The following is a 15295-nucleotide window of genomic DNA, read 5'->3' as shown; positions in this document are numbered from 1 at the left end:
GAAAACCAGCTTAACCATCCTTTGCCAGCCACCAGTTGTGTCAAACTAAAACCAGCCATTATGCAAGTAATAATTACCAGAAAAATCAAGCAATTACAATTTAAAATTGTCAACATTCTGGTAAATATTTAGAGATATACATATTTGATAAATTATAAGGGAACATTCGAGCTAAGCTCACCTCAGCATCCACCCCTGAAAGATTGCTTGTGATCAAAACTCTAAAATGCCTAGGAGAAGGCAAGAGCAGAGATGAGACTCTTCCTCTGCAGCATGAGACTGAAGTAACATAAGTAGACAAGACAGTCCTCTTTTTACCATCATTTTAGTGTTTTACTCCATCAGTAGTGCTATCAGAGAAATAAAGAGGCTGCTGACCATAAAAACATAGTGTGACCCACCTCCCTTCCATTAAGAGCTGTTATATCTGCAGTTATACACAGGGATGAAGTTAAAATGGGAATAGTTAAAAGCAAAGTTAAAACATAAGTTTGTACTTTCCATCCTCATCAGAAATAAGAGAAACTACTCTTGGAAGAACAATTCCATCTTATCTCTCTAAAGATGAAGTCATGAGTGTCTTCTAAAAAGATGTTTTTTTCTCCCAACAATGCAATGCTTGTTTCTTGCATTTCAATTGGCACCACTTCATACCGTTATGTTCTGAAGAACAATAGAGCCAGTTGTAGAAATGAAATGAGTCACAAACAACACATGACTTGGGGCATGTAAGGTAGAACTGACTATATCATTTTGTTTCAGCTGCCAAACTGTGTAACAAAATCATATTTGTTTCTTAGTTTAATCCAGAGTTTTGTTGTTGATCTAAGTACAATTTTTAAAAATAGTATTACATAACATTCAGAATTGCTCATAAACATCACTACTAAATTAGAGTTCTTATAGCCCTGATGCATGCGTGATTCAAGACAATAGTCTTATATTTTTTACCATCCCACAATACAAAAGTGAGAAATATCCCTGGCAAGAGCAGCAGGTGCAAATTAGCTCCTGCATGCAAAATCAAGTTGGCTATTATAAGAAGATAGTTTTGTGATTCTTACATCCAGATCAAAACTGCATTTCTCCCCCTCTCCTAGAAGAAGGCCCTTAGATAGATAAGCAGATGACTTTCTTGTTGATCTTTTAATTCTTTCTCAGAAAGTTATTGAGGAAATAATTAACTGTTCTCATACTGTTCTCATCTGCTGGAGTCAAAAGATTATTATCTTCTAACTATTTCTATGCTCACAGCTCTTAAGTAAGAGAACAGATTCCTACTGCACAGTGGTGTTCTGAGGCATTCCTATTGTTTGGGTACAGGATTAGGAAAAAACATATATATATATATTCTTTAACTATTACACTGGAATCTGATTGCTCAGGAGAAAGGAAATAAGTTGTATGAACAGAACTTAAAAGGTAAAGTAGCAAGATATGCCCACAACTTTCTCACAGAGTTGAGGCTTCTATCCCAAATGGAACAGCACTTACAACTGTTTTTTCCAGTACTACCCATTTAAAGATGTGGTTTTTTTTTTTTGTTTTTTTGTTTTTTGTTTTTTTTTTTAAATTCAGTCCCAGAAGGATTTTAAGAAAAGTCAGAACTGCAGGTCTTTATACTCAAAGCATTCTAGCACAAAACTTTCTCAGCTTTGGCAGTCAAAGGATTAAACAAAATTAAAATGATGCTTTCATAGGCCTTTATCAAGCTCTAGTTAAAATAAAGGTATTTGTGCAGAAAAGGTATTCTGTACCAGAAGACATCTGGAAATCAACTACCATTGTTGTTATTTCATACTGGCAATATCAGAAACGAACTACAAATTTCATAATCTTTCCTTGGCTAAAAGAAACAGGTTTTTGAAGTTATCAAAAGTCCAAAAGCTCAGATTTCATTGTGAAGTACAGAAAAAAATTCTCCATGATGCAGACATGAATTCACAGCAGGATGCCTTTCAGTTCAACCGCTCAGATTGTTGCATTGGGAATGTAACTTCAAATCTCCTGCTTTGAAATACAAAAGCAGGACACTAAGCTAATGAGTCACATTTTGAAGGCTGGGTAGTCTACAAACATCTAGAGTGATGGATGTTTAGTAGGTAGATGCTTACTTACTAAGATGCATTAATGTAGATCTGTAACATATGACCAAACTGAAGCTGACAGTAATAATATATTTAATTCTCTATAACAGTGATTCTTCACGTTTTACATATTTTTCATATTATCCACCATGAATATAGTCCTATACAAATAAGTATTTGTATTTATAATTACTACAAAATGTTACCTCAGGAAATTTTACAAGCGGTCAATTTGATCACACGCCTAGGACAAAGTAGTTGATAAATTAGCTGCATGGATGTATAGTCCAAGAGATTAAAAAGGATTTTTTTCTACTTAAGTTTGTTTTAGCATCAGATACAGGTGCTAACCTATGACTTGTCCTTATTCTGAAAAAACAACTACTTTCAAAATGCTCCTGCATGTGGAACTTGTAGCGGGGATTCACTGCTGAATGGCTTTAAAACCTTCTTTCCTCACAAGACAGTATTCTGCTAAAAAGCCTCATAAGTAAAGTAACTCCATTTAGGTTGAAAAAAATCAAATCAAACAATATAACATACATTCAGTTCTACCAAGATTCAGTATTTCTCGACTGACAAGAGTATAGCAGTTAACATGATATAGAGGTTCTCAGAGTAAAGAAATCATAGCAGCTATAAGTATAATACTAACATATATAGTTATGAAGCTCTAGATTTTGATTATTTAATTAAGGCTCAAGGCTTTTATTGTATTAATAACACTAAAGTATTAAAGCTTAAAAAAAAAAAAACAGATGGGAGCTATTAGGTTCCCCCATACAAGCAGTTTCTCTACACACTTCCTTTCTCTAGCTAAGAGATAACTAGACAGACACAAACTTAGGAACATATTTGTTTTTAAAACGCTTATTTAAAGGAATAGCTGCTTAAACTTCTGAAGAAGTAAAAATGTTTTAATTATTAATGATCACAAATCATTTAAGCTATATTTGTCATCTAAGAAACAGCAGAACATGTTTGCCATTTTTACCTTCTTGGCCAATAGCACAGACTTACAGGTAACCCAGGATGAACCTGTTTCCAAATGCCAGTTATCTTTACATCAGAGTAATTGCATACTGATTTCCATGTAAATAAGATGACTATGTGCCATCTACTCATTGTAGACTATTAAGAAACAGACAAAAGATACTGGATTTAGAAGGAAGATCTGTATTGTTGCTCTGCATAGGAGCATAGGCAATTGTGCTCTTGACACTTCAGATGGACAGGAAAATGAGAGAAAAAAAATGCTCCTTCCCTCCCTACACATTTATCTGCATCTGCCATCCTTATTGTTGCACACCACTTGAGAATAACTCATACTGTAAGTGGCAGGGATGTATTTCAAGAGACAAATCAACACTTAATGTTAACAGTATTACCATAAGAAAAGTAGAACAGTGACATCAAGCGACAGGATTCCTACAATACACTTCTGAGTGTACAAGAAACATCTGCAACAAACCCTGTTAGAAACTCCAGTTTTAAATATTAATAATTATGGATATTTAAAGCAGTATAACTAAAGTGTAAACACTACTCTTGGTCTCACTTGTGCTTGAATATTCAGCTTTTCATTTAAAGTATTCTTAAGTGAGGTTAAAAGAATTTAAAATAGACTGTGGTTAAGATCAGTAACTTCAGGTTTAAGCAGCAACTTTAAAAAGACAAAGCCAGAAAATGCAGCCAGTATTTGAAGCACTTATAAGGCCTTCTCATATGAAAAGATAACATCTTTGAAGTCATGGAAAAAGCTATTTTTGTTTATACATATATATAATTATTAATATATATTATATATATATATATAATATTATATTATATTATTTCATTATATTATATATTATATATAGGCAACACGTATGTTCCATCAAATCCTGCTTCCACTCTTAGGGCAGTACCAGTGAGTTGAAGTTCTACAGATTTTAAGTGTGGTTAAGTGTCTCTCCCTTTCAGCCCTGAAGAAAAAAGTCTTCTTCAAATGAAACCATTATTAATAAAGCTCAAAAAGCACTGCTCTAACTCAGTCATAAAACACACATGCAGAACTATCTTACGAAGACTGCCCTATTCTTTAGACAGTTATCTGTGAAATGAGATAGAGGTTTATTATTTTTATTCTGGTTTCTTTCAAGAAAATACTCCAGAGTTAACAGCTTCTGGTCTATTGTCAGATACTGTGATCACATGACAAATGCCATATTGATAGCTTGAAACCTCCTAGAATATCATAATACCCAAGTGTGTTGTTACTGACTTCCTAGACAGATGAAATATATCTCATACTCCCTACAATTGCAGCATCATTCAGTATCTAGTGAATGGTAACACATGGGGGTTTGTTATTTCACAGCACAGGAGAAGGAAAGATGCTTATTCATTAAGTCCACAGGTCTTAGACAATATATGCAGCTGGATTCTGACAATGTTGAAAAAAAAAAAAAAGAACATTTGCTAGTGAAGGACCAGCTCTTCTCTCCACAGTATTACCAGTTTTTACTGGATATAAGCTAGGAAGTTTAATCTGAGCTTTCTAAAGGGCACATACACAAGGCATCTAAAATGAATGCTTCACTCATGCCCCTCTGAGCACCAAATGGGTCAAGGGAAACAAATGAAAGTTAAAGAAAGTTGAAATATATTAATGAGAATGTGATATTACCAGACAGAGTCTTCAATTTCACTCTAGAAAGCTATGTCATTTTGCATGATGGAATGCTATGCTTTCAGTATTTATCCATTTAATACCCTTAGAGAATTCATATACAGCATGAAACAAATAAAATACTCCTAGGTTCCAACCAGCTATACTGTCCATAGAATCATTTGTTCTCTACAGTGATATTTTCTCCTACAGATTAGGTGATCACATGTTACACAGATACCTAAATGTCTTGCATTCTTAGTTTTTGCAAATTCTAGTTAGTGCTTCCTTCCTGCAGTTCACTACTGTGTAATAAGGGCTCCTAGGACAGACAAGACTGTCAATGCCAAGCTTCATTTAATTTCCTAATTATGGTGTCAAAGTAATCAGAAGTGACACAAAGAAAATAAACTTTTATTTCACTCTACTTCTGTCAGGTTTCTGTAGCTCAAGAAACATAGAAGAAAAACTCAGTTGATCCAAACTGGGTTAGCTTTGGTTTTGTGCGGTTTTTCCCCCTCTCTGATGCTTAATTCTCATTGTCATATAACAGTGCCATGCCAGGGAGCTGCCAAGCCAGATACCACAGGCAGAATGGACAACACTGTTGTTCGGGAATAGTGATACTCTCTGAGAATGAAGCATATACTAACAACTTGTTAAAGGGAATTCAGGAAAAAGAATATTGGATGCCTCTAAATTCTAGAATTATTTGTCTTTTATGCAATTAATATACATTGTAAGTAAGAGCTTTGGCATTCAAATTAGCATCCTGAATAAAAAACATCAGATGGTTGTATTAGCAATGGTATGTTCAAAACAGAGATTAAACAGATACTGGTATGCACAGTGATTCTCAAAACATTATAAGGATTCTAGCAATTCTAGTAAATTGATCAAGACATACTCAAACTCTTGCATATATTAGGCAAACTGTCTCTTCACACAAGATATGAAAGAACATTGAAGACTTCCTTCATCTTTTTCACAGAAATTTTTTGAAGTGACAAGCTTAAAGCCTCCAGGGTAAAAAGTCTTCACAAAACTGAATTGTTTTATACATTTTTATATTTCTGCTGAGAGAGTTTCAGTATCTGAAGGTACAAATTCATCTATATCTGAAATCTGTACCATAAGAAATTCACATATTTTGTTATTGAGATATCACATCTTTATATCTGGGCAGGATAAGACGCTCATTTTGCACTGACCTTCTCATTCATTATTTTTTGCAAAGCGGATACTAAGTGTTAATCATACCATATGGACCAGCTGTTTCACATCTATCTGTTTTCTTATCTGTATTCTGATCTAAGCATTGCATATGCTTGGAAAGATTTGTACATACTACATATATAGTATTCAGTTTTGTCCCAAATTTCATCCTTCTTGGAACATTTCTCACAGCAGAGTACACAGTGGGAAGCCAGCTGAAAACAACCAGACTTAAGTTTGACCTCTCAGCCCTTTACAGATTTCCCATGACTTTTCTGTTGTACTAAAGTTTTCTTCCTTTACACAAACTAACTTCAATTTTGGACAACTGTCAACACAAAACACCAGTCCATAGATCACAGACAACCAATCAACAGTTAATAGAAATATTCTCAACATCACACCTTCAGGAAGAAATAACCTTTTAAATTCAACTATCTTTAAAAGCACCACTGGCAACTAAAACATTAAGAGAAATACCAATACCTACCTTTTCTCACATCCCACCCTCAAGAGCAACCAACATAATTCCAGAAATATTACAGAAGACATGAATTGCAGAACTGCAGCAGTTTTAATAGCAAGCATATCTAGATCCGCTCAAGGAAAACTCACCTTATGTCTCACGAGAGCTGAGCATCACAAAACAGAGTATTTCCCATAACAGCCACTCATCAACAGCTGTTTTCTTCTCCTAACAACTGTGGAGCAAAGTTGACTTTTCACAGTGAAGTTTTTCCTCAGACAGGAATTCTGATGCTTCATACCAGCTCTTCAACAGCAGTTAAAGAGTTCAGCAACTTCATTTCTCTCTCCTCAATCCTCACAGGAAAATCTTTATTTTTTCCTAGTATCTAAACCACAAATTCAGGCTTAGATTCAGATCAAAGATGCCTTTGCAAACAAAATGCATCCTCCCACAGGTTTTTACAGTTTCTCTGAGGTACATCCAAGATATTTTCCTGCTCAGTAATGCTCTAATATGACCTTATCACTAGCACAAACATTACTACCATTCCTACAACTTTCTACAGCACTATTAACAATGAAAAAACATCCAGCAAGCCACTCTCCCCTCTTTTCTTGCCATTCAGGCCTTCTATGGGGACTCAAGACTTTGCTTTCACCCAAAGCCCAAAACCACTCACAGCTGAGGCCTAACTGTAATTGCGGCTCATTAATTACTTACTTGCTTTAGGTGTCTGGTTAACTTTTCCAAGTATAGGAATGTTTGCATCCTTCTCTCTAAAGCTATACAGTAAAACATCTTGTGTTGCTTTTGGCATGGATTGAGAAAAGGATTTGTGTAGAGAATGTAGTTGCAAAAAATTCACAGTATAATTACAAAAATGTGAAATAGAAAATACTAAGTATAAAATATTTTGAAGAACATAAGGGGTAAAAAAAAAGCTTCTAATGTTGTAATGGTAGCTGCTGAAAAAAAGGAAGACTTGTTGTAACCTATATCAATGTACTCCAGAAATCCAAGCATAGTTTAAAATCCAGAGCAAGAAAACAATATATGTATATATTTATGAAACTACGTAAATAATTTCTCTGTAAAATAATCCAGATGATATAAATTATTCCGCAGAATAAGGCCCCATTTTAATGATACCATTAATTTGCTAATTATGTGTTATTTTCATAAAATAGGTTACTGTATTACCACTGGTCTTCATTTGCTTTGGCTAATGGATAACAACTGCCTTATCACTTGTTTTATATTGCTTAATTTTGAAGATTTCATTAGAGATATTACTGCTTTGCCCTGTTATAAATGTGATCTAAATCATACTATTTTGTTCTCTATGGTTTACATGCTGCTCTCTTTTTCTGCCATTTGATCCAAAATCTATTCTCTCAAAAAGAAAAGAAAACATCTGTTCAGTGTTTGATTTTCTCACTGGCAAAAGAGCTGCATTTGCATCTTTCCTGATATAAAAATTAGGATGGCTGATCTTTTCTACTACGTTCTTTTGTATATCTCCTCTATTCAGCGCTCAACTCTGTTATTAGTGTAATAGTTAAGAGATGGTATAAGGCCAAGTTAAGTTATGTACTGGTATTTAAATTATTTCATTACTTTTTTTTATGCTTTGGCTAACAATCTCATTCATGGTTAATTGCCTCAGAATCCCCTTCAATATTATGGTTTACTTACAGCCTAGATCCAATAGAACAAATAAAACAAAAGCTCTTATCATGTGCCTGTAGGCCCACTGAAATAACTGAAGACATTTAATTTCTCCTGTATTCATCATCATCCTCCAGTCTGCCTGGAATATAACAAATAAGGTTTGCATTTCCCCCCTGTCCCCTCTAACAAAATCTGATCTGCCGTGTACAAGCCTTAGTTTCAATTCTCTTCAAAGAAATATTCAGAGCTCTGCTTCTCTTTACTTACTTTAATGTGATACATCTACAATGTCACTGCTGTTCTGAGTTTCACCAACTGGGCTAGCTCTGCAGCGTCACATGGTCATGAATTTGCACACCAGGGAGATTTTCCCCTGTTCTTGTTAAGCACGTTTAGTATTTTCTGGCATACTGTTACAGCAAATGTAGCCTGAAATGACAAGGACATTCGGTCTGTATTTAAACATTGATGACACAAAAGAATAAAGACCTCAACAATTTATTATCTTTGATGATACTAGAAAAGTCTATTGAACATTCAGAAATCCTGAATTTATGCTTGTTTCAAAAACTCTGAACTCAACCTGGAATTACATCACATTTGCATTAGGTGATGGGATTCATGTTGGAACTGGCTGTTCTTCAGAAGACTGTGGGAATAAACTCAGGGATTTGTCTGTAGCAGCAGTTTTGCATCTTGCAGAAAAAAAAGAAAAATCCCGTTTCCTTTTTCTCCTCTGGGAGTTCTAAGAACTTCCCTGGAAATTTACCACAGATGTTATACATACTAACAAATATGATATCAAGAGAAAGAAAAAACTAAAAATATACATGAGTATATACAGCACTACAAACTAAAATAATTGAAGTATTTTTTCGCATAGAAAAAAAACAAAAAAACAAAAAAAAAAAACAAACAGAAAATATCCTGAAATTCATTTTCCAAAAGCCTTATAATTGATAAGGCTTTTTTTTTTTTTTTTTTTTTTTTTTTTTAAATCTCAAATAATCCTAGGAGTGCCTTCTAAATTAATTTTTATTCTGCTATGTGTCTGAAAAATGTACAGTAAAGTAATATCACTTCATACAACCTTAAAACATAAAAATGGCCAGGTACGTGATTGACATTTAAGGTATGCTGCATAATAGATTGTCTTTATATGTTCCTGATTATTTGAGAAAATTCTATACAGTTACCTAGCTAATGTCAGAAGCATTACCTCTTACATTTGACTAATAGTGAATATCAAAGAGTTTGTTGAAACTGAGGAGCTAGAAGAACAAAAGTAGTTAATAAAACATTAATTTTCAATTTTTCACTTTGTTTACATCATCTTTTCTGCTGTTTGACTTGAATGTGTATTATCAATGTAGGTTTTTTTTGTTTGTTTGTTTGTTTTTGAATCCACACTGAGTGGATATTTAATACCTATCTGCCATCCACGTTAGGAAGTCTGGGATCGGGAAGCAGAGTAAAATCAATGAAAACTCTCTTAAACAGGCAGTAATTTATTTCTACTCAAGATTGTCCTTTCTGCACAGGCTTTGTTCCCTCTTTCCTGAGACTGTATGATTTAAGTTTGCATCCCCTTCGGTATCTAGTATTTCACCTTTAGGAAAGGTAAAGCATGCAAGCATGGAGAGAGTAAAGTTTCATTTACCCTTCCAAAACAATGGCACAGCCATCACTGTATTGATTCTTTAAAAGCTGCTTATCCATCTTTACTGCCTTTCTCTGGATGTTTGTTTTCCATTAGTTGTCTTCTTTGGCTTGCATCCTGACAGTCATACTGTTTATAGTGAACAGATAAACTGATGGGGAACATGACATTTACAAAAATGGGGTCTCTAAGTACTGCATTCTTCAAGCTCCCATACAAAATCGCTTCAGTAATTACAGCTCAAGGCTTCTCTACTTCTTCATTTCTTTTACATGGCAATGTAAACAATGATCTACTTCATTTTTGTGGCATGATGTGTTGATGTTCCTTCCATTGCCTTTATTTGTCAAATTCTTCATAATTTCGCTCTGCAGTTGAAAATCTTTTTTTTTTTTTTTTTTTTTTCCTGAAAATGCTTGCTGTTTCTGCAGTGCTGTTTGTTATTCTGATTTCACTTGTTCTTTCAGGCTGTTATATTTAAGACTGATGAGGCATTCATGCTCTGGTAATAAGCTTTTTAAAAGTACACTGAGTTGTATAGGTAAATTAATTACCACAATTAAATGCTTGTATATGTTTAGGAATGATTGTTGACTTTCTCCCCTAAGCACATTGTCTTTAATCAAAGACTGCAGAGCTGAATATAATCAATTACTTGCTGCCTCCTTCTACTAAAAATATCCTAATTTCACAGATAGGTTAGCTGACTGACTACAAGATAACTTACTGTGCATACAATAGGTAAGCAGAAAAAAGCCACAAACTCATGCTGGAAGAAGTAGTTTATGGTAATTTCAAATCTTTTCTCAAATGCAAAAAAGAGCTCATAAAGTGAGAATTTTATAGATTTAGAGTTACTAGATTGCCAGCTGCTTTTTAATCTGTAGCACACAATACTATGCACCTGAGTGTGACTATCATCACAACTTACAAAGCATCTCTGCTTCAGAGTTTTAAATAAAATTAGAATATTGGATTATTTAAATAATAGCCTGAAAACTAGACTGTCTTAGGAGCTATTGTGTTGCAGCTGCTAGACTGTCTGAACTCAGTATGGGAATTTCTACTCCAAAATGTATTGAAATGCCTTCAGCATGGAAAATGCTATCAAAGAATTTCATTGAAAAAAGTGTATTTAACAGAACAAAAACAGGCACAGAAAATTAAACAAAGAAACAGAACCAGGAAGCAAAAAATCTGGAAATCTGGGCATCAAAAGAGGATATTTGCTTAATTCTTTTATTACAGTTGTTAACTCATTGATAAGATGACATATCTTTCTCTGGACTAAAGTTGTGTCAGTAGCTTGTAAAAAAAGAGGGAAAAAAACTGTAAAAACTTATAATCAAACTAATAACATTTCTACTACCCGTTACTGTTTTTTTGTTTTGTTTTGTTTTGTTTTTTTTTGTAAGAATTACTCGGCAGCATAACACAACCCTATTATGTAATAGTGCACTAGGGAGATGTAGTTAATGCATATCACCTTTGCTTAGCAGATAAAAACCTACCTAAGGAGATATGACAAAACACTATAAAGGAAAGCTGCTGAAGGGAGCTGATATAGCATTACAGTATCCAAGAAAAAAAAAATCCTACTAGCCTGCTGCAAAGGCCGAAGACAGGTCATGAATATTTACCTTGGTCACAAGACTACTTTTCCTGAAGCAAACATAATGAAAGGAGAGGAGAAAAAAAGAGAAAGAGAAGAGAGCTAGAGCATGCTGTGCCAGCCAATGTCCTTGTCCTCCTCCCTGGCCCAGCCCACCTGTGTCACACAGGTGACGCAGATCAGTTTGGTTTCCGTGGAATGGCCTTGCTACAGAACCCACACATTGACAAGACAGCTGGCCTACTTTCTGCCCACTGTGAGGCTGTGCAGTGCCTGTGAAGCTTTTTGCAAGATGTCTCAGTAATAATCTAATGTACTTCCTCAGTTATATGCAGCAATGCACCATCTGCTCTAGGGCAGGACACAGAGCAACATGCTCATCTGTTCAGAAGATCTGTACTAGCAGCTGGAGGCTTGTTAGATTTGAACCAAACAGGAGGAGGGGCAATTAGTGTGTTCAAATCTAGGTTTTTCTCCAACAGGAGCTTTCCAATTTTCACTGTTCATTTAATTCTGAACTATGATTTCTGTAGTAGCTTAAGGAAACCTGTGAAGTTCTTTGTTTTTGTTTTTTAATCTTGGTAAGATTAACTATGCTACCTTATTTCAGTGGATTCATAACATTTGTTTTGATACTCACTAAAACGTCCTCAGTGATGGACTGTATAAGAGATATGAAGCCAAAATACACAATAACTAGGAAGACTGTGTATTGTTCCATGATTCCTCTAACTGACTTCACTGTTCCTGCTAATATGATGCAACTTGTCACCTAACCAAAATCATGCTTCGTAATATCAGGTTTAACCTCTCTTTTGAACAAAACACATGTAAATAACTCTTGCTCCTAAAGGACTGAAAAATCTCACTTTTCTATAACTCTGGTTAAAGAAGCTAAGTACTGGTCATAGTATCATGACTAATTACTTTAAAACTTATGTGTTTATAAAATCTAGTACAATAGCAGTTCTAAGCTGAAACATTCCTCTAGGTATTCAAACACACCTTCCAGGCCTGTTGTGATTTCTTGGCAGACTAGAGTCTCTAGGAAAAGAGAATCAAATAAGGCTCCAGAATAGAGGTCTGCAAAGGAACCAGGTTGTGCCTGGGATGAATCCCCACAACTGGAAACTGAGCCCAGGTAATCTAGGTAGAGCACTTGGAAACTGCATTTTAACTTCTCTCCTCTGAGAGTGCAAGGCATTTTCAAACTTTATATTCTGGATGTGTCTTGATTAATCAAGAGAAAGGCGGGACACATTACTTCACAAATTCTGCCTTTCTCTTCATTAAGAAGATCATAAACTAGTTTACCAAAGATTTATTTATTTTCTTTAAGGCGGTCTTTAGGGCACACTTTACAGACTAAGAGTATTTGTTCAGGCCGCAGTTTAAGAGACTGATTCTTACCTCTGTGCTTCTCTGATCTGTGAAGGATTTCTTCAAGAAGCTGACTGAAACACTTGGCTGCAAATATTTACCCTGCAAAGTGTGCATTGATGACTGGGAAAAGGGTATGGTGGGATAGATTAGTTGGGTTTCGCATTAAAAGGCAGTAATAATTTGATAGGTTTGGAAGTGATTTAAGATTTAGTTCTGCTGCTTCTGCTGCACAACAGAGCGCAAAAAAAAAAAAAAGTGTGATAAGAGTAGGTCTTAGGTCTCACACTGGTACTGCCAACTTCAGGAATATTGAATAATTGACTTCATAAAATAAAAAAAGAATTTCTTATCCATAACTATGGTCATGATTCTACAAGGTCCTAGGCATTTGATAGTTTCCTTAATGCTTTGGGTACAACTGTCCACAAAGCAAAAGCCCTATAATTTGTAGTGTATGCTGTCTTCATCAACTTCTGGAGATGCTCTTGGGTAAATTTCTTGCAGTCATAATGCAGAGCTTTTGTAGTTGTTAAAGTAAATTATATTGAATAATAGATGATTCTATATATAGCTTCCTCATGCTAGTAAATGGAATGGAACTTTTAGTACAGTGCCTTAGGGAGAATGTTTTCAGTAGATTCAACATTATTTTTTGCTGATTCAGAGAATAATAGCCCCACACAACAAGTAACAGAGAGGAGGATTTTTTTTCCTTTTAAAGATATTATATCTAGCACGTACTTTCTGTTTTCAAGTCATTTAAATTCATAAATTCATATATTTTTACATCCATAGTTTATATTACAATCTTTATGAAATTAAAATACAAACCAAACATAACCTATCCCCTCAATATTTCCTTAAAAGAAAAAGAAGTCCAGACTCCCAGCAGGTGGCAGTGGCAGCCAACTCTAAATTTTAATCTTGAAATTAGCTCTCTGCAGAGTATCAGTGATAAAATCTAGAGCATAAATGATGTAGAAATAAGAAGCGCTTTAAGAAGCAATTTCACATGCTTATTGTCCTATCTGTAGGTTTTGAATCTTATAACATTTGCCATCACTTTTAAAAATAAATTCTAAGTTCTCTTGGGTTTTGGTGACAAAATTTTTCTTCTTTAACCCATGACAGTTTAATACTGTTCTATTATTAAGATCTATTAGCTCTATTCTGAGGAAAATATAATCTGTATTTTGCCTGAAAAATGCTCATGTTATAAGTTTAGAAAAAAAAATTCTCAACTTACTGATCATGTAGAACAAGTGCTAAAATAAATACCACTTACCTTTCCAAAAGGCTCTAAAATAATAATCTAACATTATTTTAAATATACTTAGAAATCATTATAGATTTTTTGGGGTCAAAATTGTTTTAAAGCATAAGGCAAGTACCCTTACCCAGATAAAGAGTGAGCAGAATGAGCAGGTTCAGCCTAAAAAAGGAAGTTACGTGCATCACATCTAATAATACAATGACTGAAGTCTACTTTGCTGCTAATTTATTTGTGCCACTTTACAAAACTTATTTTTCAGTAATACTACCATCACATCACAAAAATAAACTGATTATTCAGGACACAACAAGTATTACATTAGAAAAACCACAGAATCAAATAGTCCAAATAGCCAAAATATATACATTTGATTAATCTATTATTGAAAGTTGCTAGAAACTACTTATTTTTGGCCAAAATGGAAGTTCTATGTATATACAATGTCATCAGAAAGACTGCAGTTCTCCCCCATACACAATGCCAGTCACCCAGTTAAGCCTACCCAGCTAAGAGGCTATTGTCTTGGTCAAGAGAAAAGATTGCAGGTGGCTGAGGAGGAGTATATCTTCCAGTCTATCCTGAAAAGACTGCTCCTGGATCTGGTCAGAAAATGGCTTTCAACCTTCATTACTTAATGTCCTTGCCCATATTTCCAGGGCCAACCCCAGAGCACCTGGGGACAGAGCCAGAGTACGAGCATATCAGAGCCAGTTATGCAAAAGCATATGTTTGATGAGAGGAAAAAAGATACGCCTGTGCAGCTCCTGACTGCAAAATTGTGATTGATTTCTTCAGGAGATTCACTTCTTGCCCTCCATGTAGAGGGATGCTGGTACATCAGGATGTGAATGCCATCTTTTAATTAGCAAGGTGCACTGTATTTAGTGCCTACTGTGACCACAGAGTTTGAAAAGATTCCCTAGTGCATAGTCACACTCAAATATTTGAGCTTTGTACCTGTTCTAGCTTTTCAGCATTGTCATATAAATGAAAATTGAATCAATTCTCATGCTTCCAGGGGAGGAGTTTTAAGACGAAGAACATGCCAGTGTCCAGTTTGACTGTGATCAGAATTAAATCTAAATGCTAGATTTATTCTAATTTGTTTAAATTAATATACAGCGAAATCTGAAACTGTGCAAAGATGAGCTAAAATACTTTCGTGGTTATAGTTCTCCAGTTTGGTTTCTGTGAATGACTACTAGCTTTGGAGCATTACTGCCTACGTTTTATTTAAAGGAGAAGGACAATTTCAAGGCTGTCCCTATGAAGCTA

Source organism: Phasianus colchicus, chromosome 4 (genome assembly GCF_987193195.1).
Source record: "Phasianus colchicus chromosome 4, bPhaCol1.hap1.1, whole genome shotgun sequence".
NCBI lineage: Eukaryota > Metazoa > Chordata > Aves > Galliformes > Phasianidae > Phasianus > Phasianus colchicus.
Note: the sequence above shows the minus strand (reverse complement) of the source record.